Here is an 18471-nt window from a genome sequence, read left to right on the forward strand (position 1 = left end):
CTAGGGAGGTCATTGGCCCATGTGTGGGGGATGGTGAAATGGGAAGTACTGTGCCCTTAGTTGGTTTGTGATGACAGGAGGAATAGGAGGGCAGGAGTGCAGCCAGCCTCCTTCCAACCATACTTTTCTTTGCAAGAGACAGCTTCCTATTTTATCCACTACCCTTTCTATCCTCTCTTTCTCTTCTTTCATTCTAGATACCACACAGTCGGAAGCAGCGATGAAGGAGGAGGAAAAGGTATCAGGTCCCGCAACCTCTGGACGCACCATCACATCCTCACCCACCGCTCATTCACCAGCCGAGAAAGATCCACCCAGAAGGAAAGAAACAGTTCATATGTGGACTTCACACTGGTTAATGCACCCAGCACAAGGCAGCTGGAGGAGGCAGCAGTTGAAGTAGATCTGCTAGTGCTGAGTGGAGGCTCAGGAAAAGGCAGCCCTTGGCTCAGGAGCCTGTGGACTCAGATCTCCAGGACAATGGACAAACATCTTAAATATGTGGAGGACCTGCACAGATTCTCCCAGGATGTAGGGGCGATGGTTGGAGTCATTGTGGAGTCCACTGCCATCCCCTGCAGTACCATCCGGGAAGGCTTCTCATCTATTTAATATGCTCTATTTAATGTCTCTGTTTTCTGTCTTTAAACAAACTTCCTATCTCTACTGCAACATTCCATTTAATGCTATGTAGCTTAATTATATCAGTAAAGGAAAAAAGGGAAGCTTATGACAGATACCAAGGACTCAATACTACAGAAAGCTGAGAGGAGTATAGAAAGTGCAGGGGTGAAATTAAAAAGGAAATTAGGAAAGCAAAGAGAAGGCATGAAAAATATTGGCAAGTAAAATCAAGGAAAACCCAAAGATGTTTTTGTTGTATCCGTGTGTTATTAGAGACACTGAAGACATGAGTTGGTTTCACAGGTGTACTGAACAAAGTCTGGAGGGGAACTAACTGATACAACACAATATACAGGCTTATATAGCCCGAGTGGCCATTACCGGCATTACAGTACACAGGGGGCTCTTAAAGGCACATACACTACAATTCCTCTCCTTTTAGCCAACCAGTACATAATATTTTAAGTAATCATTAATTACATGTTACAAGAAAAATAATCTACACATTGCTGCAGTTAATCAATTATAAGTCAGTCTCTCTGGAGGCTTCCTGACTCGGTCCGGATAACGCCTCAGTGGTGTAGTAGTTTCTGGTGGTGTAGTAGGTTCTTTTGGCAAGGCTGATTCGGCTTGAATACCAGTGTCGGGTTCATCGGGTTCCAGTATCACCGGATCGGAGGTAGATACTATGGGTACCTCTACTTCATCATTAGGCGTATAGAGTTGTGGTGTAGGTTGTCCCTTTTCGGATGACTCTATGATCTGGTCAGCATGACGCCTTATTATGCTTTCTCCGATGTCCACGGTATACATCAGCGGTCCTAGTCGTGTGCAGATAGTTCCAGGCTGCCATTTCTCGGTACGGTAGTCCAGGGCCAAAACTTGTTGACCTATCTGGAAGGTTCTAGTTGGCCTTTCATTCATGCCTTGAAATTGCCGGTTCTCCACGTCCCTTCTGGTGTTTGGCTTGATCAAATCCAGCCGGCATCTTAGGCTTCTATTGAAGAACATCATGGCGGGAGTTTGGTTTGTAACCATATGTGTTGCATTCCTGTATGCAAACAAGAAGCTATCCACCTTAAGCTGAAGTTTTATGTCTTCATTACCCATGGCCTTTATGGCCTTCTTGAAGGTCTGGACAAACCTTTCAGCCAATCCATTGGTGGCGAGATGGTATGGGGCGGACGTGTAGTGCTTAACCCCATTGTTTTTTAAGAACTTCCTGAATTCTTCGGACACAAATTGCGGTCCATTATCAGAACAGATCGGTTCAGGCAGCCCATTCCTGGCAAATATGGTCCTTAATACTGTGATGGTTTTTTCCGTGGTGGTGGAGGACATCTTTATTACCTCCAGCCACTTGGAGTGTGCATCAGCCGCGATTAAGAACATTGAGTCCATAAATGGACCAGCAAAGTCGATGTGTACCCTTTGCCAGGGAGATGAGGGCCACTCCCATGGATGTAGAGGGGCTTGTGGTGGAGCGTTTTGGACCTTCTGGCATCCTAGGCAGCTATTGGTCATTTCTTCGATGTCTCCATTGATACCTGGCCACCATACAAACGCCCTGGCTAGGTTCTTCATTTTCACTCCACCCAGATGCCCCTCGTGAAGCTCCTTTAGAACTTTATCTTGGAGTTTGGGTGGAATCACCACTCTGGATCCACACATCAAGGTTCCTCGGCACACTGACAGCTGTTCTCTTCTTTGCGAGAATGCTGGCAACAGTGGTTCGCCATGTGCTGGCCATCCCTTCACTGTTAAATCGTAGACTCGTGAGAGAGTCGGGTCATTTCTAGTTTCCCTTTCAATGGCAGAATTTGTTACTGGTAGACATTCGACTATGGTAGAGTGGAAAATCTCCACTGGGCCTACGGTAGGTGCTTCTTCTACCGTTGGCAATGGTAGGCGTGATAAACTGTCAGCATTCCCATGCTGTTTTGATCCTTTGTATTCTATGTTATATTGGTGTGCCCCTAGAAAAAGGGACCACCTCTGCAGCCTTTGCGCTGTCATAATGGGAACACCCTTTTTAGGGTTGAATATGGAGATGAGGGGTTGATGGTCAGTCAACAAGGTAAATTTTTGTCCATGTAGGTAATGGTTGAATTTCTGCACTCCCCATACCAGGCTGAGTGCTTCCCTGTCGATTTGGGCATAGTTACGCTCAGCTGAGTTCAATGAGCGTGACGCAAAAGCTATCGGCCGTTCCGAGCCATCAGGGAATTTATGCGATAATACTGCTCCTACGCCGTAAGGGGATGCATCGCACGCCAGTCTGATTGGCAGTGATGGGTTGTAATGATCCAAAACTTCTTTGGACGTGATTAAGTCTTTGCATTTATGGAAGGCACGTTTACAGTCTTCGCTCCATTTCCAAATTACTCCTGTTTGTAGCAGTTCATTAAGAGGGTGCAGAAGAGTTGATAAGTTCGGTAAAAATTTATGATAGTAATTTATTAATCCCAGGAACGACCTTAATTGTGAAACATTTTCAGGTGCTGGGGCTTTTATGACCGCTTCAATTTTTTCAGGTGACTTATGCAACCCTTCCTTATTAATTATGTGGCCACAATATGATATTTGATTCTGGAAAAATTCGCACTTGGGGCGATTTGCTCGTAGGCCCCGTTCTCTCAGCCTAGTGAGCACCTGCTCCAAATTGGCAAGGTGCTCGTTGTCGTTTTCTCCTGTTACAAGGATGTTGTCTAGGTAGCATTGGGTTCCCGGAATCCCTTGGAGGACTTGCTCCATAGCTCTTTGCCAGATAGCTGGAGCGGATGCTACTCCGAAAACCAGTCGATTGTACTGGTACAGGCCTTTGTGTGTATTTATCGTGAGATACTTTTTAGAGGCCTCTTCAACCTCCATCTGTAGATATGCCTGTGCCAAGTCAATTTTGGTGAAACGTTTCCCTCCGGATAGTGAGGCGAAAATATCTTCTATCCTCGGAAGAGGATACTGTACCGTGTGAAGGACCAGGTTTACAGTCACCTTGAAGCCTCCACAGATGCGAATTTTTCTCTGTTCTTCAGATTTATCATTATTCAACGTTTTCTTCATGACTGGGACGATGGGTGTTGCCCACTCGCTCCAATCTATTTTGGATAATATGCCTGCCTTTTCCAAATTCTCCAGCTTTGCCTCGACTGCTGGACGAATTGTGTATGGCACCGGTCTTACCTTAAAAAACTTGGGAATTGCCGCATCTTCCACTTTTATTGAGGCGGTGATGCCTTTCAAGGTTCCTAGTTTCTCTTGAAACACTTCTTTGGCGTTGGCCAAGATGTCTTTTAATCGTTTAGGTATGACGTCATCATCGTTTTTTTTCTTACTGGTCACCGTCAGTGCCTGAATGGAGTGCCAGTCTAAACGTATTTTCCTGATCCATTCACGTCCCAACAGCGGTGGACCACCATCTTGTAGAACGTATAAATACAACTTTTGTATTTCCTTGCCGTTGTATACAACAGGCACCCTTATTTTTCCTTTGGGGTATACTTTCTGCCCCGTATATGTTTTCAAGATAATGGATGTGTCTCTTAAAGGTATATGCGGAAATAGCCGCTCGTAATCCCGTCGATTTATGACGGTCAGAGCTGATCCTGTATCTAGCTCCATTATAACTGGGGACCCTGCTATCGTGAGGGTAACCCAAATGGTCTGGTAATCTTCTTTGGCAGTTACATTATGTAATTTGAGACAGCTTAGTCTCTTGTCTGGTCCGTCATCATTTGTACCTTTCTGTACTTTTCTTTATTGATTTTTCTTTTCCTGTCCGTGGATTTTTTTTGTCCAGATCGGCATACCCATGCAATGTGTCCAATCTTTCCGCATTGCCTGCATGCTTTGTCCTTGAACCAGCAGTCCCTCTGGTCATGGGTGGATCTGCCGCAGCGATAACATCTCTCGAAACCCTGTGTCATTTCATGGGTGCCGAAGTCCTGTGTCTTTTGTTGTATCTCTGCAGCTCCTCTTGCGGCTGCTTCGTATGATACAGCCATACTGAAAGCCTTGTCCAGTGTTAAATCTTTCTCAGAAAGCAGCCTTTTCTGTGTTCCTTCACTTAGGAGACCGCAGACGAATTTGTCTCGAAGATAATCTGCTAGTCCTGCCCCGAATTGGCAGTGCTTTGATAGCTTTCTTAATTCAGTGAGGTAATCAGCGTTACTTTCATTCTTGTGTTGATTCCTCTTGAAGAATTTGAATCGTTCCGCTATCAGCAGCGGTGTTGGGTTTAAGTGCTCCTGTAGGGTATCAACGATTTCTTTAAAATTCTTGTCCTTTGGTTTGGCTGGAGTGATTAAGTTTCGTAACAGCCCGTATGTCTTTGCGCCCATTAGATTTAGAAGTACTGATGCTTTTTTTTCATTTTCTATTCCATTTGCGGTGCAATATACCTCCACTCTTTCCACATATGTGGTCCAATCCTCTATATCGTTATCAAAAGCATCAATATTGCCAGACTTAGGCATCCTGGAAAAAAAAGGCGCTTCCCGCGCTTTTCTTTCTTTTCTGCAGAAAAGATATGGCGCTTCCCGCGTCCCCGCCGCTGCTGCTGATGACAACGCTGTTTTCCGCGGGTTTCCCTTCTTTTTATTTATTTATTTACAGGTGGAGACTCGTTCCCGCCGGACTCTCTCTGCTAGGTCTGAACGCCGACCTGCTTGCAGCGCCGGCCATCTCCCGAGTGCCCCCTCCCCGTCTGTTACTGCTTGTCTCCGCCTTCGCTGCTTGGCCTGGCTGCAGAGCCAGCCGCTGGAGCCCCAGCCCGATGCCCAGGAAGGATTATTGCAGTACCTGCCACCAGCTCGACTAGCTGGTGAAACCACAGCTTTTCCTTTTTCTTGCTTTTCTTCGACTTTGGACGCCAGAGGAATCGATGTCCTTGAGGTGCTGCCGAGTTGCAGGTAAGTCCGTTTCCAATTCGTCGCCACTGTTGTATCCGTGTGTTAATAGAGACACTGAAGACAGGAGTTGGTTTCACAGGTGTTTCCTGAACAAAGTCTGGAGGGGAACTAACTGATACAACACAATATACAGGCTTATATAGCCCGAGTGGCCATTACCGGCATTACAGTACACAGGGGGCTCTTAAAGGCACATACACTACAGTTTTATAAATACATTAAGAGCAAGAGGATAATTAAAGGAAGAGTAGGGCCTATTAGGCACCATAAAGGTAACCTGTGTATGGAAGCGGGTATGGTTCTTAATGAATACTTTGCATCTGTTTTCACAAAAGAGAGGGACGATGCAGACATTGCAATCAGGGAGGAGGAGAGTGAAATATTAGATGAAATAAACATAGAGAAAGTGGAAGTTTTAAGGGGCTTAGCATCTTTGAAAGTGGATAAATCCCCAGGCCCAGTTGAAATGTATCCCAGACTGTTAAGGGAAGTAAGAGAGGAAATAGCAGAGGCTCTGACCATCATTTTCCAATCCTCTCTGGCTACAGGTGTGGTGCTAGAGGACTGGAGGACTGCTAATGTGGTACCGTTTTTTAAAAAGGGAGAAAGAGGTAGACCGAGTAATTACAGGCCAGTCAGCCTAACCTCGGTGGTAGGAAAATTATTGGAAAAAATTCTGAGGGACAGTATTAATCATCATTTAGAAAGACACAGATTAATCAGGGAGAGTAAGCATGGATTTGTTAAGGAAAGGTCGTGTCTGACTAACTTGATTGAATTTTTTGAGGATGTAACAAGGAGGGTCAATGAGTATTGTGTTTGATGTAGTCTATATGGATTTTAGCAAGGCTTTTGATAAGGTCCCACATGGCAGACTGGTCATGAAAGTAAAAGCCCATGGGATCCAGGGTAAACTGGCAAGTTGGATCCAAAATTGGCTCAGAGGCAGGAAACAAAGGGTAATGGTTGAAGGGTGTTTTTGTGACTGGAAGGCTGTTTCCAGTGGGGTTCCAGAGGGCTCAGTACTGGGTCCTTTGCTTTTTGTGATATATATCAATGATTTGGACTTGAATGTAGGAAGTATGATTAAGAAATTTGCAGATGATACAAAAATTGGCCGTGTGGTTGATAATGAAGAAAAAAGCTGCAGACTGCAGGAAGATATCAATGGACTGATCAGTTGGGCAGAACAGTGGCAAATGGAATTCAATCTGGTGAAGTGTGAGGTAATGTATTGGGGGGGCTAACAAGGCAAGGGAATACACTATAAATGGTAGGACATTGAGAAGTACAGAAGATCAGAGGGACCTTAGAGTGCATGTCCACAGATCCCTGAAGGTAGCAGGGCAGGTAGATAAGGTGGTTAAGAATGCATATGGAATACTTGCCTTTATTAACCGTAAGAAGTCACACAACACCAGGTTATAGTCCAACAGCTTTATTTGAAATCACAAGCTTTCGGAGTGCTGCTCCTTCGTCAGGTGACCTGATGAAGGAGCAGCGCTCTGAAAGCTTGTGATTTCAAATAAAGCTGTTGGACTATAACCTGATGTTGTGTGACTTCTTACATTTGTCCACCCCAGTCCAACTCTGGCATCTCCACACCATGGCTTTATTAACCTTGACATAGAATATAAGAACAAGGAGGTTATGCTTGAACTGTATAAAACACTAGTTAGGCCGCAGCTAGAATACTGCATGCAGTTCTGGTCACCACATTACAGGAAGGATGCCATTGCACTAGATGGGGTGCAGAGGAGATTTACAAGGATGTTGCCAAGACAGGAGAATTTTAGCTATGAAGAATGATTGCATAGGCTGGGGTTGTTTTCTTTGGAACAGTGGAGGCTGAGGGGAGACCTAATTGAGGTGTATAAAATTATGAGGGGCCTGGATAGAGTGAATAGGAAGGACCTATTTCCCCTAGCAGAAGGGTCAATTACCAGGGGGCATAGATTTAAAGTAATTGGTCGGCGGTATAGAGGGAATTTGAGGAGAAATGTTTTCACCCAGAGGGTGGTGGGGGTCTGGAACTCACTGCCTGAAAGGGTGGTAGAGGCAGAGACCCTCATCACATTTAAAAAGTACTTGGATATGCACTTGAAGTGCCATAATCTACAAGGCTACGGATCAAGTGCTGGAAAGTGAGATTAGGGTGGATAACTCTTTGTCGGCCAGTACGGACAAGATGGGCCGAATGGCCTCCTTCTGTGCTGTAAATTTCTATGATTCTATGAAGCCTCCGATGCGGCACTAATCAAGTGTCTTTGAAAATCTATATACACAGCATGCATTGCATTCCTTTATTAATATACCTAGTTATGTCTTGATTTGACCTTGCCCATGCATGGGTCTCCTCCTGTACCTCCTCCACTGTTTTTTTCAATTCATTCACGGGATGTGTGATGGCTCGCAAAGCCAGTTTTTATTGCCCATCCCTAATTGTCCTTGTGAAGGTGGTGGTGAGCCATCTTCTTGAACTGCTGCAGTCCGTGTGGTGAAGGTACTCCCACAATGCTGTTAGGTAGGGTATTCCAAGATTTTGACCCAGCGACAATGAAGGAACAGTGATATATTTCCAAGTCAGGATGGTGTGTAACTTGGAGGGGAACCTGGAGGTGGTGGTGTCCCCATGCGCCTGCTGCCCTTGTCCTTCTAAGCGGTAGTTAGGCCACTTTCAAAAGCCATGCAGGCAGGAGGCAATGATAATCTTGGAGACTCTAATAGGCTGTAAAGCAAGATGCCTCTGATCAGTCCAGCATCTAAAGTGCTGCTTAAAGATGCAAATAGTTTGTTTATTATAACCCAGGTAAATACTGAGGCTTCATTGCTCTTGCACGCGCGTAAATAACCATGGCTGAGTGCAGCCTCGGTCTCTTAGGAGCCATCCTTCATGTCAGCTTTCTCTTTCAAATAAACCAGAAACAGAAGATTGCCTTAAAATAAGAATTTATTACTGCTGTCTGGGAAACAGGCACTGACCTTCTTGATCATGTGTTTCTGTTGAAAATCACTGTGGCTTTGTGCCTAGGGACCCTAATGACTACATGGGTTCCATCAAGTATTTCCTGGATTTTGGGTACTCCTGCCACACAAAAGAATTGCAGTGCTCTCTCATTCTGCTTTGCTTTTCTATGGGGAAACTTCTGAAGGTGTTTGTCCTGGTGAACAGAGCATCGGTAATTTACTTGATACATCTGTGTGCTGTGGATTGATTGATGCTGCAAATGTCACCTGCAACAGTTTGGAAGTCTGCCAAAAATCAATGGGCGAGATTTTCAGTATAGACAGTTTTGGGGCGCTAACCTTAGCGCCCGCCCGAAGTTAGCGCCCGCCCCAAAGTAGCGCCCCGTTGCCGGAAATTCAGTGGCTTCGCCCTAAGAGATTGGTGGAGCGCTAAAAGAGGCGTTCCACTCCTATCTTTAGGCGCTAAGCCGGCGGTCCAGAGGGATAGCGCCCAGGCGGGGCGCAGCGCGGGTGCGGTCATTTTTGGACTGACAGCAGACCCCGTGGCGCCGACCAGCTCTTAAAGGGGGAAGGGACAAATTGGTCTGCTGCCACGCCCTGCACACTGCAGCCTTGCAAAGAGGCCTCAACACTGCTGCTCAGCCCCAGGGAGTCATGGCAACGCCAGAGAAGGCCCGTCAGCGTGCCCTGCGCTTCTCAGAGGGTGATCTGGACATAATGGTCACAGCTCTGGAGGTGAGGCGCAAGATCTTGTTCCCAGAGAGTGGGAGGAATCCAACCCACCACGACTACACCAAAGCCTGGAAGCAGATCGCCCAGAGGGTGACGTTCACCGGCGATGCCCCCAGGACCCACAAACAATGTTGTAAAAAATACAACGATCTGACCAGGATTGTGAAGGTGAGTAGCCTTTCCAGTCTCCTCCTCATTCTTGCATGTACACCTGACATGATGGGCAAAGGGAGCTGAAAGTCCTATTGGCCAGCCCTCAGCCAGCAGCATTGGGACAGTCATGAGCATCACATGGCCATTCGGCACTCTACACTTTGTCCAAGCTATTCTACCATGGGAGGCAGTGCACACTACATCAGGGCTTCACTCTGTCCACGCTATTCCACCATGGGAGGCAGTGCACACTACATCAGGGCTTCACTCTGTCCACGCTATTCCACTATGGGAGGCAGTGCACACTACATCAGGGCTTCACTCTGTCCACGCTATTCCACCATGGGAGGCAGTGCACACTACATCAGGGCTTCACTCTGTCCACGCTATTCCACCATGGGAGGCAGTGCACACTACATCAGGGCTTCATTCTGTCCACGCTATTCCACCATGGGAGGCAGTGCACACTACATCAGGGCTTCACTCTGTCCACGCTATTCCACCATGGGAGGCAGTGCACACTACATCAGGGCTTCACTCTGTCCAAGCTATTCCACCATGGGAGGCAGTGCACACTACATCAGGGCTTCACTGCGCACTTACAGCCCGTCCTTTCTCTTGCAGGCTAAAGTAGCGTTTAATCGCCAGGCGCGTGCCAGGGGTGGCCGCGCCAAGCTGCAGAAGCTCACTCGGCTGGAGGAGCGCGTGTGTGTGCTCATGGGAGCCCGTGTGATTGTCCCCACAGCGTGCGGAGTATCCGACCCTCCACTGCCCGGCAATGGTAAGGACCTCGCCTTTTGGCCCTCTCGCGTCGCACTGGCCCATCCGAGCTACCTCCTTTGCCACTGTCCCACCAATGCGCTGAATGCCACCAGTCCTAACTCCCTCGCTGACGCCGTCTCCTCACTCTGAAGCTACTCTTGTGCATTCCTGCTTTCAGCTGGTGATGACCAGGACCCTGAAGCTGCCAGTGACAGCACCTCCGACCAGGAGGAGGAGGAGGAGCAAGCCGGACCTTCGGGGGAACAGTCACGTCCCGCAGGAGAGGAGGAAATGCTTGACACCTCCTCACTGGACGAGTGCCTGGAGGAACTGTCGCAGGGCAATGCAGCTTCTGGGACCAGTGGCGTCCAGCCACCCAGGAGCCGTGCGCGTGGCCCGCGGCCTTCCCCCCAAAGGGGGGAAGGATCAGAGGGGAGTGCTGCTGTTCGGCACACTCGCCGCCACCAACGCGGCAAGGGTCCCCTAGTTCGGCCCCCTCCTCCCCAGCGGGAGAGTCGCGACTCCAGTCCGGACACCTTCACCTCGGAGGAGGTGCGGAAGCTGGATAAGATGGCCGAGGATTCGGACCGGCGCCACACGGAGCTCATGAGCATGGTGGGGCGCATGCCTGAGGCCATCGAGTCGCTGGCGACCAGTGTGCGCGAGTTCGGGGCAGCAACTGCCGCGAGTGGCCGCATGCTGACTGATGCCGTCAAGACCCTGGCGGCTGTGATGCGCGCGCACAGCAGGACCACAGGGGCACTCACTGCTGCCACACGCGCTGTCTCAGGCAGGCATCGCCAGGGCAGCCGCCGCGCTGGACCATCCCAGCAAGCCGCCCCTCGGCTGATTGTTGCGGATCCTGCAGTGCGGGCCCGGCCGAGTGCCACCGCGCCACAGCACCAGCCAGCGCATCCTAGACGCCAGCTGGCCCACATTGTGCCATCCGTCGCCGCCATTCCCCCACTGGGGCATCAAGGGCAAGCAGCTGCAGCTGATGGTGGCCAGGCTCAGGTGCGCCACTCAGCAGACGGCCCCTCGAGGCCCAAACGCCGTGTAGGCCGCCCCCAGCGGCATCTGGCGGAAGGGCATCTGAGCCTCAGGCGCCTTCCCCCAGCCTCGCAGCAGCCACTGGGCAGAGCTTGCGAAGGAGCAGCAGGCCGGGCAGGGGAGGCAAAAGGCTGGGCAAGGTCTCGCCCTCGTGGGCCACTCAGTAGAGGGTGTGGGCAGCTTTCCTTTTATATGGCGGTGGCCATCTTTATTTTGCCTATGGTTGTGTTGTTGGAGGGCTTATTTTTTGTGTTAGGCCGACGTTGAGGCCCGGTTTGAAGAAAGGTGGAGTGACTCCTCCCCAGTTTGTGGGAGTGAGTCGTTTGTTGGGCTTTTTGTGGGGCCCGTTTATTGTTTTTGGGGATTCATGTGGGAAGGGCTTTTCATTTTTGTGTAATAAAAAATTATCTTTATTCATGCAGTCTCCATGGTTGTTCTTCTTAGTGTTTGTTGGCTTCGCCGGCTGAGGGCTTGCGGAGCGGCTGCATTCATCTTCCCTCATGGCCCCTGGCCATTCCCTGACAGGGGGCTTAGAAGTACCGTGTAATAAGGTGGCGTCGTGCGGCCCTTGGCCCTGGTCGCTCCCTCCTGGGAACGTACTCCTGCTCCTCCTCCTCCTCCTCCTCATGCTCCTCCTGCTCCTCCTCCTGAGGTGCTGGTCCAACGTCAGGTGGCAGTGCCTGAGTCCTGCGGATAGCCAGGTTGTGTAGCATGCTGCAAACCACCACAAATTGGGAGACCCGGTCCGGCGAATACTGGAGAGCTCCTCCGGAGCGATCAAGGCAGCGGAACCGCTGCTTGAGGACCCCAATAGTTAGCTCGATGATGTTGCGGGTGGTTTGATGGCTCTCGTTGTAGGCCTCTTCAGCAGCGGTCCTGGGCGCGCGGAGCGGGGTCATGAGCCAGGTGCACAAAGGATAGCCTTTGTCCCCGAGTAGCCATCCTCTTGGGGGAGGCTGTGCCTGGAACATGTCATGCACAGTACTCTGCCGCAGGATAAAGGCATCGTGGCTGCTGCCTGGGAAGCTGGCATTGACTGCCATGATGCGCTGCTTGTGGTCACAGACCAGCTGCACATTCAGAGAATGGTAGCCCTTCCTGTTGCGATACTGCTCGCCATGCTCCAGAGGGGCCCGCAAAGCCACATGCGTACAGTCAATGGCGCCCTGCACCAAGGGGAATTCCCCGAGTCTGGAAAATCCCAATGCGCGCTGATGCTGGCTCTCCAGGGCCATGGGGAAGGAGATGAATTGGCTTCTCCTTCTGAACAGTGCTTCGGTCACCTGGCGGATGCAGTGATGCGCGCCGTACTGGGAGATGTGTGCTATGTCCCCAGCAGCGTATTGGAAGGAGCCGGTGGCATAGAAGTTCAATGCCACCGTCACCTTCACTTCCACCGACAGAGACGCCCTGCACCTGAGCTTTGGCCGCAGATCTCGGCGAAGCAGGTGGCAGATCTCTGCAATCACCTCCTTTCGGAATCGGAGCATTTTAACACATCGCGCGTCACTCATGTTTAGGTAGGGGCGCTGCTGGCGGTATAGCCTGACTGGGTAAGGCCTACGTGGCCGACGCCTGTAGCCCCCTCTGCCTCTAGCCAGGGCTGCCCCTCTCACAATGCGTCTGCGAGCCCTACGGACATGTAGCTGCAGCTTCGCGTTGGCACCCCATGCAACCCCCATCAAATCCTGGCAAACACTCTAATTTCCAAAAGGCCACTTGCAGCGCTCTGGCCTGAGTCCAAAAATACCTGGCTCTTGCTGCTTGAAACCAGTTAGCTATCCTCCTTGTTGTGTCTCCAGAAATGCGTTGCACAAGAGTGTTTTCTGAAAAAAGGCTGGCCTTTATACTGGAGAGTACATCCCCTTTAATTTGCGCCCCCCGGGGCCCGCGCTGGTTGTGTTGCGTTCCTTTTTCCAAACGCTCCGGCCGCCAGCCGCACAATGGGGCGGTCCGACTGAAGTTTGGAATCGGGGCGCACAAAGGGCGTTGCACGAGGATGTGACGTCATTTTCTGCGCGCGCATCCGGGCGGGCGCTAAACTTTGCACCGGCGCTTACGGGCAACTTAATTTGGGGCGGGGCGCAAACTGCGCTGCGCCCGGGCGCTACACGCATAGCGCCCGAAAAACACTTCTCTTAAGGCGCTAACTGCTGGCGCAAGCGACTGAAAATCTAGCCCAAAGTCTTAGAAAGTAACTATAGATAAATACTTAAGATATAAGGGCCTAGAAATTCAGTATCGCCACGTTTGGGGTGCTACAGCCAGGCGTTCGCTAAATTTAGCCCCGGCGCAACTTAGCGACACCTTCGCCGAAATTGAGTTGCATCGCCCCAAGAGGTTGCTGCTGCGCTAAAGCAGGTGGTGCATGACTATCATAAGGCGCTAAGCCGGCGAGTCGAGGCGCTACCACCAAGGGCGGGCACAGCGCAGGTGCGGCGAGTTATCGATTGCAGGCAGACACGCTGGTGCCGGTCTGCTCTTAAAGGGGGAGGGTCGATTTGGTTTGCAGCCACGCCCTGCACACTGGAGCCCTGATTCTAGGCTTGGACAGACCTGCTTCGACAACGTTACGCCCACGACCATGGAGAAGGCTAGGAGCGAGCGCAGCGTTTCTGTGAGGGTGCCCTGAAGGTTCTGGTTGGCACAATGGAGTGCAGGCCACCTATCCTCTTTCCTGACAGTGGCAGGAGGCCGCTGCCCAGCGAATATAGAAAAGCTTGGAGGGAGGTGGCACACAGAGTGACCTCCAGCAGCATGGTCCCCAGGACACCAACGCAATGTAGAAAGAAGTTCAACGACCTCACTCAGGTTGTCAGGGTGAGTACCCTTTCCAGTATCCTCTTCATCCCTGCATGTGCACCTCACTTTATGGCCAAAGGGTCCTGAAAGCCCCAATGCCCAGCCCTCATCCAACACCTATGGGACTCTCATGAAAATCACATGCACAATCACCACTTTACACACTGTCAGGGCTATTTGACCATGGGAGGCAGTGCAGGCAAGATGAGGGCTTGACACTGTCAGGGCTATTCGACCATGGGAGGCAGTGCAGGCAAGATCAGGGCTTGATACTGTCAGGGCTATTTGACCATGGGAGGCAGCACAGGCAAGACCAGGGCTTGACACTGTCAGGGCTATTCCACCATGGGAGGCAGTGCAGGCAAGATCAGGGCTTGACACTGTCAGGGCTAATCGACCATGGGAGGCAGTGCAGGCAAGATCAGGGCTTCACACTGTACTCAGAACCCGTCCTTTCTCTTGCAGGGCAAGCTGGCCCACAATAGGAGGCAGCAGCAATGGACCGGGGGAGGCCGTGCTGAACTTAAAGACCTCAGCGACCTGGAGCAGCGAGTGGAGCGGATCATGGCAGGCCGGCTGATTGGCCCCGTCGCTACTGGAGATGCCGACCCTGTTCTGGGCAGCAATGGTAAGGTCATCACCTTTTTTACCTCTCTTTCCACTTCTGCCTCACACCAGCATCCTTTGCCACTCTCGAACCAATGCAGTGCATAGCAGCACTCATGCCTCCCTCACTGCCGCCCTGTCCTCACTCTAAAGCAACTCTTGCTTTCAGATGCTGATTCGCCAGGTGAGGAGGCGGGCCCTCAAGCTGGCACTGTGAGTGAATCGGAAGGCGAGGAGGAGGAACAGGAAGCTGGACCATCAGTGCCACCCTCAGCCGAGGCAGCCCATGGCCATGAAGGGGACACGTCTTCCCTGGAGGGGAGCAGGGGGGAAGGGTCTGAGGAGGGTGGAGCTCTGGGGCCCAGCGGGCTGCAGCAACGCGGGAGGGGCAGGGAAGCTCAGCAGCCTTCTCCCCGGAGGGTGAGTGCGGCCTCTAGTCCTGCTACAGTGAGCGCAGAGGAGGTGCGGCTCCTTGGTGAAATGGGCGCCCAGGCTGAGCGCAGGCACATTGAGCTCATGGCTGCAGTGGCAAGGATGCCTGACTGCATAGAGTCACTGGCAAGGAGTGTCCAGGAATTCGGGGCAGCACAGACCAGGAGTCAGCAGGATGTCGCTGCATCACAGGCCAGGAGTCTGCAGGAATTCAGGGCAGCACAGGCCAGGAGTCTGCAGGACTTCGGGCAGCACAGGCCAGGAGTCAGCAGGACATCGCTGCATCACAGGCCAGGAGTCTGCAGGACTTCAGGGCAGCACAGGCCATGAGTCTGCAGGACTTCGGGGCAGCACAGGCTAGGAGTCAGCAGGACATCGCTGCATCACATGCGGCTTCCAGCCAAGTGCTTAGTCGTGCCATGCAGTCACTGGCTGGTCTGATGCAGACACAGAGCAGGGCCACGCGAGCACTAACTGCTGCCACCCTCGCTGGATCGGCCAGGAATCGCCGGGGCCCTTGCCGCGCCGCAGCAGCCCAGCAGTCTGTCCTTCAGCAGATTGCTGCGTATGCTTCAGTGCTGGCCCGTGCGAGTGCCAGTGTCTCATCCGACCAGGGAGTGCCTGAGCTCTGTCAGGTTGGCAGCATTCCTGCAGCCAACACTGTCACTCCTCCACTGCAGCTGCCACCACCCGTAGGACAGACTGCTGCCGCCAAAGCAGAGTTGGAGCAGTCAGCAGCCGGGCCCTCCAGGCCCAGAGCTGGTCCAGGCCGTCCCCCAAGGGCACCTGTCGACTCACTATCTGACCTTCAGCAGCCTTCCCCCAGCCTTGCTGCAGCCACTGGGGTCCCATTGCGGAGGAGCTACAGGGTGGGAAGGGTTCAATCCCGTAAGCGAGGCAGATCACCCTCGCAGGCTGAAAAGTAGGAGGTGTGGCAAAATGTTGTGTTTGTTTTTTCTGAAGGCCGACGATGTTGCGTTTGTTTTTTATGAAGGCCGACGATGTTGTGTTTGTTTTTTCTGAAGGCCAACGATGTTGGTTTGTTTTTTCTGAAGGCCGACGATGTTGTGTTTGTTTTTTATGAAGGCCAAGGATGTTGTTTTTGTTTTTCATGAAGGCCGAGGATCATGGTCATTTTTTTTGGACTGTTTTATTCATTGTCTCCAGGTTGTGAGAGACAGTTATGTGTCTGACTGTTTTTTGGGGGGTTTCTCTGTAATTGTTTGTCATGCGGGAAGGGCCCAGAGTTTGTTAAAAAAAAAATTGTCTTTATTCAGATTGTGCATGTTTGCACTTTGAACTATTTGTTGCCTTGACTGCCTCAGGGTTTGCGGAGCGGCTCCATTCATGTTCTCTCAATGGCACAAGCCATTCCCTCAGAGGGGGCCTAGAACCGACTTGCAATAAGCCACCAACGGATGGCCCTTGCACTTTGTGCCTCCCTCCCGTCTTGGTGCTCCTCCTCCTCCTCCTCCTCCTCTGGTGGTGCTCCAATGTCTGCTGGTAGTGGCTGAGTCCTGAGGATAGCCAGGTTGTGCAGCATGCAGCAAACTACAACGAAATGGGAGACTCGCTCAGGCGAGTACTGTAGGGCTCCCCCGGAATGGTCCAGACAGCGGAACCGTTGCTTCAGCACGCCGATCATGTGCTCAATGATGTTCCTGGTTGCTTGATGGCTGTCATTGTATCGTTCTTCAGCAGGGGTGGTGGGCGCATGGAGCGGGGTCATCAGCCAGGTGCACAAAGGATAGCCCTTGTCCCCGAGAAGCCAGCCTCCTGGGTGAGCCGGGGCTTTGAAAATGTCTGCCACGGAAGTCTGGCGCAGGATGAAGGCATCGTGGCTGCTGCCTGGAAAGCGGGCATTGACAGCTAGTATGAGCTGCCTGTGGTCACACACCAACTGCATGTTCAGCGAATGGTACTCCTTCCGGTTGCGGTAATCCTCGGCATTCTCTAGAGGCGCCCGCAAAGCCACATGCATGCAGTCAATGGCGCCCTGCACCATGGGGAAGCCCGCTATTCTTGCAAATCCCATTGCATGCTCTTGCTGCTTGTCCAAGGTCATGGGGAAGGAAATGTACTGACGTCTCCTTCTGAAGAGGGCATTCGTGACCTGGCGGATGCAGCAATGCACCGCGAACTGAGAGACATTGGCAATGTCCCCAGTAGCGGATTGGAAGGAGCCGGTGGCATAGAAGTTGAGAGCCACTGTCACCTTCACTGCCACCGACAGAGACGTCCTGCTCCTCAGCTGAGGCTGCAGATCTCTCTGAAGCAGGTGGCAGATCTCAGTGACCACCTCCCTTCTGAATCGAAGCCTCCGAATGCACTGCTCCTCAGACATGTTGAGGTAGGAGAAGTGCTGGCGGTATACCCTGGGAGGGTAAGGCCTCCTGTGCCGATGCCTGTTGGCCCTTCTCCATCTGGCCATGATTGGCACTCTCTCTCGGCGTCTCTGAGCCCTTTCAATGCAATGCAGAAACCCAACGTTTCCACCCATTGCAGCCCCCATTATATGTGGCCACTCAAGGCTATGGCACTGAAAAATTTATCCAACTGCAAAGCTCTGGCCTGAAGCCAGAAGTACCTGTGCGAGCGCTGAGTCAAAGCAGAAAGCTCTCTCCCTTTGTCTCTTTCCAAATCTCTCTCTCACACAGAAGGAGTTGTTCAAAATGGCTACCACAAAGAATGCAGGAAGAGTCCACTTTAAATAGCGCCCCCCCAGCCCCACAGCGACTGGGAACCGTTCCACTCAACCAGTCGCTGCGAGCGCCAGGCGGAAAGAAGGGGGGCGGCACTGAAGTTTCGGTTCGGGGCGCACCAAGGGCGTTGCATCATGAAATGACGTCAGGATCTGCGCGAGCAGCTGAGCGGGCATTACGGTTTTGCGCCACCGCTAAATCTTCACTCAAGTTCGCGAGAGGCGCAGATCGCGCCGCACCCAGGCGCTAGCCGCTTCGCGCCCCACTTATCGCCCTCTTAAGGCGCTAGCGGCTGGCGCTACCAACTGAATTTCGAGGCCAAGGTGCTTACTCCTTATTTTGTTCTGTTGGATACTTTGTAAGTGGAGAATTTATAGCCCCACTCAGTAATGAAATTGTTACTATAAATATAATTTGCAATTCTTTCTTAACTCTGTCAACTGCAATATATAGGGATTATGGGAGCACTCAACATTTTTCCTTGGACTTCTACAGAAAGGGCAATTGCACAAATGTATTACTAAGTCCTATATTTCATTACAACTCTACATATTTCAGCTACATAGATACATAGATGCATATAGATACATAGAAGATAGGAGCAGGAGTAGGCCATTCGGCCCTTCGAGCCTGCTCCGCCATTCAATGAGATCATGGCTGATCATCCAAATTCAGTACCCGGTCCCTGCCTTCTCCCCATATCCCTTGATCCGTTTAGCCTTAAGAAATAT

The sequence above is a fragment of the Somniosus microcephalus genome, chromosome 6 (assembly GCF_052327205.1).
Source record: "Somniosus microcephalus isolate GS21.2 chromosome 6, FLI_Smic_1.0, whole genome shotgun sequence".
Lineage (NCBI taxonomy): Eukaryota > Metazoa > Chordata > Chondrichthyes > Squaliformes > Somniosidae > Somniosus > Somniosus microcephalus.